This window comes from Peromyscus maniculatus, chromosome 1 (genome assembly GCF_049852395.1).
Source record: "Peromyscus maniculatus bairdii isolate BWxNUB_F1_BW_parent chromosome 1, HU_Pman_BW_mat_3.1, whole genome shotgun sequence".
Taxonomy (NCBI): domain Eukaryota; kingdom Metazoa; phylum Chordata; class Mammalia; order Rodentia; family Cricetidae; genus Peromyscus; species Peromyscus maniculatus.
The window spans coordinates 205,082,307-205,093,836 of NC_134852.1; the positions used below are offsets into that span (position 1 = coordinate 205,082,307).

General features: G+C 37.3%; 1 non-coding gene across 1 annotated transcript; it reads right to left on the minus strand.

Moving 5' to 3' along the window:
• Nucleotides 1-7,807: 7,807 nt before the first annotated feature.
• Nucleotides 7,808-7,914, minus strand: LOC121826925 (U6 spliceosomal RNA). The gene has a single exon (XR_006069086.1). It is a non-coding gene; the product is annotated as a U6 spliceosomal RNA (small nuclear RNA).
• Between the last annotated feature and the right edge of the window lie 3,616 nt (nucleotides 7,915-11,530).

An 11,530-nucleotide genomic window follows, 5' to 3' on the forward strand; every position in this document is an offset into this window, starting at 1 on the left:
GTCTCTGTCTCTCTCTTTTTCTCTCTCCCTCTCTCTGAGCTGAGGTAAGAAACAGGGTCTTGTTCTTACTAGGCAAGTGCTCTACCACTGAGCTAAATCTCCAACTCCTTATCTGGTCTCATTTATTAATTTCAGGAGCTATTAGAAACTTAATCCTTATTTCTGTTGTAGTTCTATGTGGTAACACAGATTAATGAATAATTTTCATGCATGTGAGTATATGAAGAACTAGAATCCTTTCATCTGGAGCTACAAATCTCTCTAGCGCCACATTGTCCCCTGAAGTCAGTCACCTTCACAGGAGAGTGAATATTGAATGTGTGTAGCTATTTCTATGGTTGCTACTCTTAAAGCAATCCTACCCCTCACATCCCCAAGAGAAAAGTATTCACACACAGTGAGGTTTGAATAGCAATTGATACCAAGGCGTTAGTTATTGCAACACTCACACATTTTACTTGTTCTCTATACTCCCAACTAAATAAGGAAATCTCAAAATAAATAGTTTTTGTAATTGTTCATAAAGGAGGCTGAGACAGCTTCAATAAATATCTAAACAGGATTTTTTAAATTGTGTATACATATTCATGTGTCCAAGTGTTCATGTATGTGTGAATGCACAGAGCCCAGAGTCCAACCTTGGTCTCATCCATGAACACAATCTACTTCATTTGAAACATACTGTCTCCTTGGCCTTGAGATCACCAATTAGGCCAGGCTGTCTAGCCAGTAAGCCCCAGAGATTCTGTCTCTGTCTAGACCTCCCTAGCCATAGGGTGTCATCATGCCCATTTTTTAATGTGAGTGTTGTGGATCAAATTTAGACCTTCATACTTCCAGTGAGGCATTTACTGACTTTCTGCTCAGTCCTTTCCCAGGAACTTGTTTTAAAATATATACCTTTGAATCACAGACAATGATTTAGAAAATATTCAGCATAATCCAGGAATAAATTGTATTCAAAAATAAAAAAAACAGCTGAGCATAGTGCTGCATACCTTTAATCCCAACACTTGGGAGGCAGAAGCAGGTAGATCTGTGAGTTTAAGGCCACGCTGGTCTACAATACAAGTTCCAGGAAAGCCAGGGCTACACAGAAAAACTCTGTTTAAAAAAAAACAAAGAGAAAGAAATAAAGAAAAAAAGAAAGAAAGAAAAGAAGAAAGGAAGGGAGAAGAAAGAAAGAAAGAAAGAAAGAAAGAAAGAAAGAAAGAAAGAAAGAAAGAAAGAAAGAAAGAAAGAAAGAAAGAAAGAAAGAAGGAAAGAGAGAGAGAGGGAAAGAAAGAAAGAAAGAAAGAAAGAAAGAAAGAAAGAAAGAAAGAAAGAAAGAAAGAAAGAAAGAAAGAAAGAAAGAAAGAAAGGAATATAAAATGACTTTTATATAGCCTAATTGGGTTATATAATCCATGTCACCATCCATTTCAAATTGGGAAACAGGCAGATCTTGTCTTAAGTAAACACCTATCTTGAGCCATCAAAGTTCTCAAACTTAGTGAGAATATAAATGCAATCCCTATTTTTAAGAAAGTCTCTAGATGATAATGTTTCTTAAAATTTATGAACCATGTAAGTATTACATGAATTATTTTAATTACCTAATGAAAACAGTTGTTAGTTATCAATCTGGTACTAAAGATGAGCAAATCAGTGCAAAAGAAATTAAATCAAGAGATAAACAGCTATATTGACAAAGGCAAGATTGGAATTTAATCCAGGCATTATTATTCCAAAGATGGCATCTTCTCCATACCCTATGCCCAGGTCACACTAATGCATTTTAATATTGAAAACATATTGAATTATGGATAGATACGAAGAGCAATCTTGTTGAAATTCCATAGGGATTTTGTTGAGAATTAAGGCAGTAAATAAACCTCTCTTATTTTTATTCTCACTTAAATACCTGAACAGTTCCTCTGACCTCCAAATATGTGTATTTAGAAAATTGTTATGCATATTTAAAGTTAAGTACTAAAGAAAAGTTACACATTGTTTTTCTTGTAACTAATCTCAGTAAATGGTGAGAACTCCCTCAAATACTGCAAGTCTGTTACATGGGATGAGTGCTTGGCACATTCTTCACCACTGTTCCCCATCCAATCATGAATTAGTTCCATCAGTATCTCTGTAATACCCTGAAAACCATTCACTTTCCATTTCCACAATTAGTTCCCAAGTCTGTACCACAGTCATGTTCTTTGGTAACTGCAAGTTCTTTCGACAGGAGATTGTTCTGCGGTAGGTATCCATCAGAGAAGACAACTTGGACATGGCTTCAAGTCAATAGAAAGTTTATTAGCTGTCCTAATACTACACTGTGTTTTTGGAGATCCAGTGCAGTATTGAGACTTTCTTGGGTTGAGCTTTTAAGCACAAAAACCAAATCCTGGCTTGATACATCTCAGTTAGCAAGAACAGTTAGCCAGAAGTAGAACTACAGAAGACAAAAAGCAATGTTAGTACATTTAGGGACTTTTCCAGAGCTACAGACTTTGAAGGGTTAGGATTTTGTCCTTGTTTTGGCAGACAGTACTGCCTTTATGCTTGGTTCCATGGCCAGAATACTTCTTCTATCACAGTGTTGGTTGTGCTAAGGTCTGAGGACCTGTTAAAAGATCACACCTCTTCTGTCCTAAAATCTTCTTTTACTATGAAAACATGTGATTTATAGCATCAAATATTGAAGCTCAAATCCTTAACATTTTCTAGAAAACATTCCATGGATCAGTCATACTGATGAGAGAAACTACCACTCAGATCACTTGTTTTAGCTGTGTAGTTTTTGCTATCTCCTTATGTGGTTGGGAACTCCATACAAAGGAGCTTATCTGTCTGACAATCATTCTACCCTGATTTTGTTTCATGGATGTCCCTCAAATTCATATGTTGATACCTAATGATATCAGAGCAGCCGTAAAGAAAGTTTACCCAGTGATCAAGTCATAATGGCTCTTAAATAGAATTCATAGACATTCAACAGAGACTTCAGGAAGCTGCCCTGTCGCATTTACCATGTAGAAAAGAAATATGTCATCTTTGATCTAAATACGCTCATGTCTTGTTTTTGGAATTCTCCAACTCTAGAAATGTATGGAAGAAATTGCTCCTATCCACAAAGAACCTAGTATGTGGTATGCTTTTCTATTGTGTGATATTTTGACTGTGTTCTGACAAAGAAAGCTTGGTTGGAGTCAGAGGGTGGAGCTAGCCACTAGCTGACCTAAATTAACCATAGGGGTTTGGAGGACTGTAGACAGAGAGGAGACAGGAAGTAGTAAGGTGGGGCAGAGAGAGGGATCTCAGCTCTTTTGGACACAGGAACAGTAGAGGTAGGAGGCAACTGGTGGCTCCCTGCTTCTCTATCTTTCAGGTCCTTACCTCCGATTATCTGACTTCCAATTTTTTATTGATAAAGATTAATTAGATTAATGCTTCACTTTTCTTATTCACTTCAAATGTCTTCTTTTTTTCTAAAATCAAACTTTAATGACACATTAAGAGCTATAAAATGAAATGAAACAAAAAAATTAGCATATAAGAAGTTTTAGTACTTTTTTTCACATAAGTTCCAGCTTTGAAGTTTTATCTAGCATGCATTATAAGGAAGCTTCTTGTTCCTGTAGTAATGATTTTATAGAATATCTAGGTTAAAATTTGCCTCAATCTGTTTATTTATTTCAGCTAAAAGTTGTTAAACTTCCAATGCATCTTTATGTAAAGGAATATTGAAACAGCTTTAAGTTTTAGTCAAGTTAATATTACTTTAGCAGTTGCATCTTTGATAATTATTGTTGATGAACTGCAGTCACTTTCAAAACTATTGCTTAGGTTTGAGATTAATAAAATGCACACAAATACCTAGACCTTAGCATTTAAAGTCAAGAGTTTAAGTAAATACATATAAAATATTAACTAATGTTTACTTTGAATGAACTGCATTATTCAATAATTTGAAAATGAATTAGGCTTAGTATTGGTACAAAATTGTAAATATAACTGAGTTTCATTGAAGCATTATTATTAATAAGAAATATATTATTTAGAAAACTGTCAGACCCATTTTAACAAGAAGTTAAGCATTTAAAAGAATTCTATACATCTGTGAAAGGAGAAAGCAGTAAGGGTCGAGAGACAAACAAGAACAAAATCAATAGCAATGCAACTTGTAATACACTTAAATGTTTAGAACTGCACGAGGATTTTTTCTGATGTCTAGAAAAATATTAAAGGGCTTATATTATTTATGATTATATAATTGATGATTCATATACCTTTTAGAAATTGTCTTAAAGTTATTGAAATGGTTTAAGATCAATGCCCAGTCATATATTGACTCCCACTTGTGAAGTCCTTGTAATTCTCAATTGCCACACTGAGATTGGTGTTAGGTGATCAGCTGTAAAATCTGGTAAAGAGTATCTCTCAGAGACGGTACAGAAAAAGTGACTGTCTATCATCAAATAAGTTTCTCTAATTCTCAAAAATGTAAAGAAAAATGAAATTATACCTTTACTTATAATTTTCATTTGCTTTTTACATTTTTATAGTTATTTTTTGAGAATTTCATACATTTTGATCATATTCTTTCTCCACCCCCAATTCCTCCTAATTCCCCTCCCTTCTTCTCTTCCCCCAAATTCATGTTCTTATATTGTCTTTTTAAAATTTTTTAAATTTTATTTATTTGTTTATTTTAGATCCCAACCACAGTTCCCCTTCATCTTCTCCTCCAATTTTCTCCCCCCACCCCTCCACCAGCACAATCTATTCACTCCTCCTCTGTTTCTGTTCAGAAATTGGCTGGCCACTTATGGGTATTAAAAAGCATGGCATATCAAGTCGCTGTAGTAAGATTAAGCATCTCCCCATGTATTGAGGCAGGGCAAGGCAGTCCAGTAAAAGGAATAGCTTCCCAAGAGCCAACAAAAGAGTTAGAGTTAGCCCCTGCTCCCATTGTTAGGAACCCCACAAGTAGACCAAGACACACAACTGTCACATATATATAGAAGGCCTAGGTTAGTCTTATGTAGGATCTCTAGTTGTTGGTATAAAATCTGTGAGTTCCTATGAGCCAGGTGAGTTGTTTCTGTAGATATTCTTGTGGTGTCCTGGACCCCACTGGCTCCTACTTTCTTTCCTCCATCTCTTGAGCAGGATTCCTGGAGCTCAGCCTAGTGTTTGGCTGTGAGTCTCTGCATCTGTTTCCATCAGTTACAGGATGAAGGTTCTCTGATAACAGACAATTGGGGAAATCATAAATCTGATCACAAGAGATGGCCAGTTCAGACTACCTATAAGTTATTGCTAGGAGTTTTGTTTGTTTGTTTTTGTTTTCTTTTCTATTTTATTTTATAATTTAATTTAATTTTACATATCAGCCACAGATTCCCTTGTCCTCCCCCCTCCCACTCCCTCTACCTTCCTCCCAGCCCACCCTCTATTCCCATCTCCTCCAGGGCAAAGACTCCCCTCGGGATTGAGTTCAACCTGGTAGATTCAGTCCAGGCAGGTCCAGTCCCCTCCTCCCAGGCTGAGCTAAGTGTCCCTGTATAAGCCCCAGGTTCCAAATAGCCAGCTCATGCACTGAGGACAGGACCCGGTCCCACTGTCTGGATGCCTCCCAAACAGATCAAGCTAATCCACTGTCTCACTTATCCAGAGGGCCTGATCCAGTTGGGGGCTCCTCAGGTATTGGTTCATAGTTCATGTGTTTCCATTCGTTTGGCTATTTGTCCCTGTGCTTTTTCCAATCTTGGTCTCAACAATTCTCACTCATACAAACCCTCCTCTTTCTCGCCAATTGGACTCCTGGAGCTCCACCTGGGGCCTGGCCGTGGATTTCTGCATCCGGTTCCCTCAGTCATTAGATGAGTTTTCTCACATGACAATTAGGGTGTTTGGCCATCCTATCGCCTACTCACAACTTCAGGGAGGCTTCCTAGAAAACAGGACCCCAAGAAAGACACAAGGATCGCCAATGACAGAGAAATGGATGAGATCTATATGAACAACCTGGACGTGAGTGGGGGTAAGGAAGGGCAAGGGTTGAGGAAAAGAGAGCTTAGGGGAGCAGGAGATCCCAGCTGGATCAAGAACAGAAAGGGAGAATATTACTAGGAGTTTTAGCTGTTATTATTCTTGTAGATTCCTGAGAATTTCCCTGGGGAATTGCATCAGGTTTCTACCTGACCCCCAAATCCACCCCCTTTCAAGTAATCTCTTTCAGCATTCTCCCCCTCAATCCACCCTTGATACTCAAACCCTGAAGTTCTCTTCCCTGCCCACCCCAGTCCACCCACAAGATCTCTTCTATTTTCTATCCCCAGGAAGATCTGTGATTCTCCCCTGGGCCCTCCTTGTTACCTAGCCTCTCTGGGTTTGTGGATTGTAGAGTGGTTATCCTTTACTTTACAGCTAATATCTACTTGTGTGAGCACATGCTATCTTTGTCTTTCTGGGTCTTGGTTACCTCAGGATGATTTTTTCTAGTTCCATCTAGTTGCCTTCAAATTTCCTGTCATCATTGTTTTTAATAGCTGAGTAATATTACAGTGTACCACTTTTTCTTTATCCATTCTCCAGTTGAGCATCATCTATGCTGTTTTCAGGTTCTGGCTATTACAAATAAAGTAGCTATAACATAGTTGACCAAGTGTCATTGTGGTGTTATTGAGCATCCTTTGGGTATATGCCCATGAGTAGTATACCAGGGTCTTGAAATAGATTGATTCCCAATTTTCTGAAAAACCACCATATTGATTTCCAAAGTGGCTGTACAAGTTTGCACTCCTACCAGCCAGCAATGGTGGAGTGTTCCCCTTGCTCCACATCCTTTCTAGCACAAGCTATCATCATGTCTGGTTTTGAACTTAGCCATTTTGACAGGTGTAAGATGGAATTTCAATGTTGTTTTCATTTACATTTCTCTGGTGGCTAAGGTTGTTGAACATTTCTTTAAGTGTTTCTCTGCCATTTGTGCTTCTTCTGTTGAGAATTCTCTGTTTAGGATTGCCTCCATTTTTTAAATTTAATTATATGGTTTTTTGATGTCTAGTTTCTTGAGTCCATTATATTTTGGAGATCAACCTTCTGTCAGATGTGGGGTTGATGAAAATCTTTTCCAATTCTCTAGGCTGCTGTTTTGTCTTATTGACAATATCCCTTGCCTTACAGCTTTTCGATTTCATGAGGTTCTATTTATTAATTATTGATCTTAGTGTCTGTGCCACTGGTGTCCTCTTCAGAAAATTGTCTTTTGTGCTATTGTGTTCAAGATGATTTCCCAATTCCTCTTCTTTTATATATATATTTTATTATTATTATTATTAAGAGATTTTCTATTCCTTTTACATACCAACCACAGATTCCCCTGTCCTCCCTCCTCTGCCCTGAGTCTTCCCCTCAACCCACCCCCCATTTCCACCTCTTCCAAGGCAAGGTCCCCCATGTGGAGTCAGCAGAGCCTGGTACATTCAGTTGAGGCAGGTCCAAGCCCCTCTTCCCTGTACCAAGGCTGCGGAAAGTGTCTCACCATAGACATTAGGTTCCAAAAAGCTGGCTCATGCACTAGGGACAGGTCCCGAACCTACGCCTGATGGTTCAAGTAAACAACTGTCTTGCTTATCCAGAGGGACTAGTCCAGTACCATGGGGGCTCCTCAGCTATTGGTCCACAGTTCATGTGTTTCCACTCGTTCGGCTAGTTGTCTCTGTACTTTTTCTGATCATAGTCTCAGTGTCTTTTGCTCATAGGATCCCTCCTCTCTCTCATGGATTGGGTTCCTGGAGCTCTGCCTGGGACCCGGCCAAAAACTATGGAATGCTTCATGAATTTGTGTATCATCCCTGTGCAGGGACCATGCTAATCTTCTCTGTATTGTTCCAAATTTAGTATATGTGCTGCTGAAGTGAGCACTACACTTTCTCTTCTATCAGGTTCAGTGTAACTGAATTTATGTTGAGGTATTTGATCTACTTTGGACTTGAGTTTTGTGCAAGGTGATAGATATGAATCTATGTGCATTCTTCTACATGGTAATATCCAGTTAGGGCATCACCATTTGTTGAAGATTCTTTCTTTTTTCCATTTTATAATGTTGACTTCTTTACCAAATATCAGGTGTCCATACATGTGTCAATTCATTTGATCCACCTGTCTGTTTTTATGTCAGTACCATGCTGTTTTTATTATTATAGCTCTGCAGTAGAGCATGAGATTAGGGATGGTGATACCTCTTGAAGTTCTTTTATTGTGCAGGATTGTTTTAGCTACTCTGGGTTTTTTGTTTGTTTTTCCATATTGAGTATTGTTCTTTAAAGTCCTATAAAGAATTGTGATAAAATTTTAATGGGGGTTTCATTGATTTTGTAGATTGCTTTTGGTAAAAAATGGCCATTGTTGTACAAAATCTAATATGCCTTTTAATAATAAAAACCTGGAGCCAGATATTGGGGTAAATGCATGTGATTCCCAGGTACTGGGATTAAAGATGTGTGCCATCACTGCCTGGCTCTGTTTCTCTCTTAAATTGAGTCATTCTCATATAATCCCGGGTGGCTTTGAATTCACAGATATACAGAAGGATATCTTCCAAGTGCTAGGATTAAAGGTGTGTGTCACCACTGCCTGGCATCTATGTTTAATCTAGTGGCTTATTCTGTTCTCTGTTCTTCAGGCAAATTTTATTAGGGTACACAATGTATTACCACAGGCCATTTTTTACTATGTTAATACTACTAATCCATGAGCATGGGAGATCTTTTTACTTTCTAATATTTTCTCCAATTTCTTTCATTAAAGACTTGAGATTCTTTTCATATAGGTTTTTTTCACTTGCTTGGTTAGAGTTACCTCAAGATATTTTATATTATTTGTGGGTATTGTAAAGGGTATTATTTCCCTGATTTCTTTCTCAGCACTTTTATCATTTGTATATAAGAGAGCTACTGATTTTTGTTTTTAGTTAACTTGCATCCAACCACTTCACACAAAAAAAGTATTTATCAGTGGTAGGAGTTCCCTGGTAGAATTTTTGGGGTTGCTTACATGTACTATCATGTCATCTGCATATATCAATACTCTGCTTTCTTCTTTTCCAATTTGTGTTCCCTTGATCTCCTTTTGTTGTCTTAGTGCTCTAGCTAGAACTTCAAGTACTATATTGAATAGATATGGAGAGAATGGACAGCCTTGTCTTGTTCTTGATTGTAGTGGAATTGCTTTGAGTTTCTCTCAATTTAATTTGATGTGGGCTGTCAGATTAAATACTGTATATTGCATTTATTATATTTACGTATGTCTTTGTATCACTGATCTCGTCAACATTTTTATTATGAAGTGGTATTGGGTTTGTCAAAGTCCTTTTCAGTATAATAAATTGATCATGTCTTTTTTTTTTCTTTCAGTTTTTTCTATGGTGTATTACATTGACAGATTTTTATATGTTGAACCATTCCTGTGTCTCTAGGATGAAGGCCACTTGATCATGGTTGATGATCTTTTTGATGTGTTCTTGGATTCTCTTTGCCAGTATTTTATTGAGTATTTTTGCATCAATGTTCATGATGGAAGGTGGTTTGTAATTATCTTTCTTGTTGAGTCTTTGTATGGTTTGAGCATCAAGGGGTCTATGGCCTCATAGAAAGAATTTGACAATGTTCCTTCTGTTTCTATTTTGTGGAATAATTTGAGGAATATTTGTATTGGCTCTTCTTTGAAAGTCTTGTAGAATTTTGCACTGAAACCATCTGGCTCTGGGCTTCTCTTGGTTGGGAGACTTTTAATAGCTGCTTCCATTTCCTTAAGAGTTAAAGGTCTATTTAAATTGTTTATCTGATCTTAATTTAATTTTGGCATGTGGTATCTATAAGAAACTTGTGCATTTCTTTTAGATTTCCCAATTTTGTGGAGAACAAGTTTTTGAAGTATGACCCAATGATTGTCTGGATTTCCTCAGTGTCTATTATTATGTACCCTTTTCATTTCTAGTTTGTTAAGTTGGATATTCTCTCTCTACTATTTAGTTTTAGGATAAGGGTTTGTCTATCTTGTTGATTTTCTTAAGGAACCAACTCTTTGTTTCATTAATTCTTTATATTGTTCTCTTTGTTTCTATTTTATTGATTTCAGCCCTGAGTTTATTTCCTGACATCTACTCTTCTTTGGTGCATTTGTTTGTTTGTTTGTTTCTTTTTTTTTTCTCTAGAGCTCTCAAGTATGCTGTTAAGTTGTTAGCTGAGATTGCTCCAAATTCTTTATGCAGGCACTTTCTGGCTTTTAGAGTCTCCATTGAGAATTCAGGTGTAATTCTAAGAGGACTGCTTTTATATGTTACTTGGCCTTTTCCTTTTCACCTGTTAATATTCTTTCTTTATTCTGTATGTTCAGTGTTTTCATAATTGTGTGGTGAGGGGATTTTTTTTTTTATCTGATCCAGCCTATTTGGCATTCTATGAGCTTCTTGATCCTTTGTAGGCATGTCCTTCTTTTGGTTGGGATAATTTTTCTATGATTTTGTTGAATATATTTTCTGGGCCTTTGAGCTGAATGAGATTCTTCTCTCTCTTCTGTTCCTATTATTCTTGGATTTGGCCTTTTCATAGTGTCCCAGATTTCCTTCATTTGGAGGGCTAGGAATTGTTTAAATTTAACATTTTCTTTGACTGATGAATCTAAGTCCTCTATCATATCTTCAATGCCTCAGAATCTCTCTTCCATTTTTTGTATTTTGTTGGTGATGCTTGCATTTGTAGCTCCTGTTTGCTTACCCAGATTTTCCATAATTCCCTCAGTTTGCCTTTTTATTTGATTTTTTTTTTGTTTTTTATTGCTTCCATAAACATATTGAGATCTGGAACCACTTCCTTCTCCTGTTTGTTTTTTTCTTGACTTTCTTGGCATTCTTTGAGGGATTTAGTGATTTATTCCTATTTTCCATTCGTCTTTGACTGTTTTTTATGAGATTTTTTTTCATTTCCTCTTTAAGTACCTCAATCATCTTCATAAAATTATTTTTTAAAATCATTTTCTTGTGCTTCAGCTGTGTTGAAATGTTCAGGTCTTGCTGTCATAGGATAGCTGGACTGTGGTGGTGACATATTGCCCTTTCTGTTACTGATCATCATCTCACACTGGCTTTTAGGCATCTGGATTTAGGGATGATTTTCGGTCCAGTTATTGATTTATGTCTTTGTCTTTGTTGGAAGGGTATTTTTTGTTCCTTGGTTTCTGTTTCCTCTCTGGTCTTCTGACTTTAAGTGGCCAAGAGTTCTGGTGACTCATGAGTCTTCAGATCCAGTAAGGTGTCTCCACTGGGGTTTTGGGGACTTTGGGTTCCCTTGATCTGATCTGGCCTCAATTAAACCTGATGTCTTCTTGGGTCTCTAGATCTGGCATGGGCTCTAGTAAAGCCTGAGTCTTCTTCTCAGGTACCTAGTACCAGTCTGGCCTCCAGTTAAGTTTTTGGGGCTATTCTTCCAACTGGTGTGGACTATACTGAGACCTATGGAGTCTTCAGGGGAAGGGCTGGCTA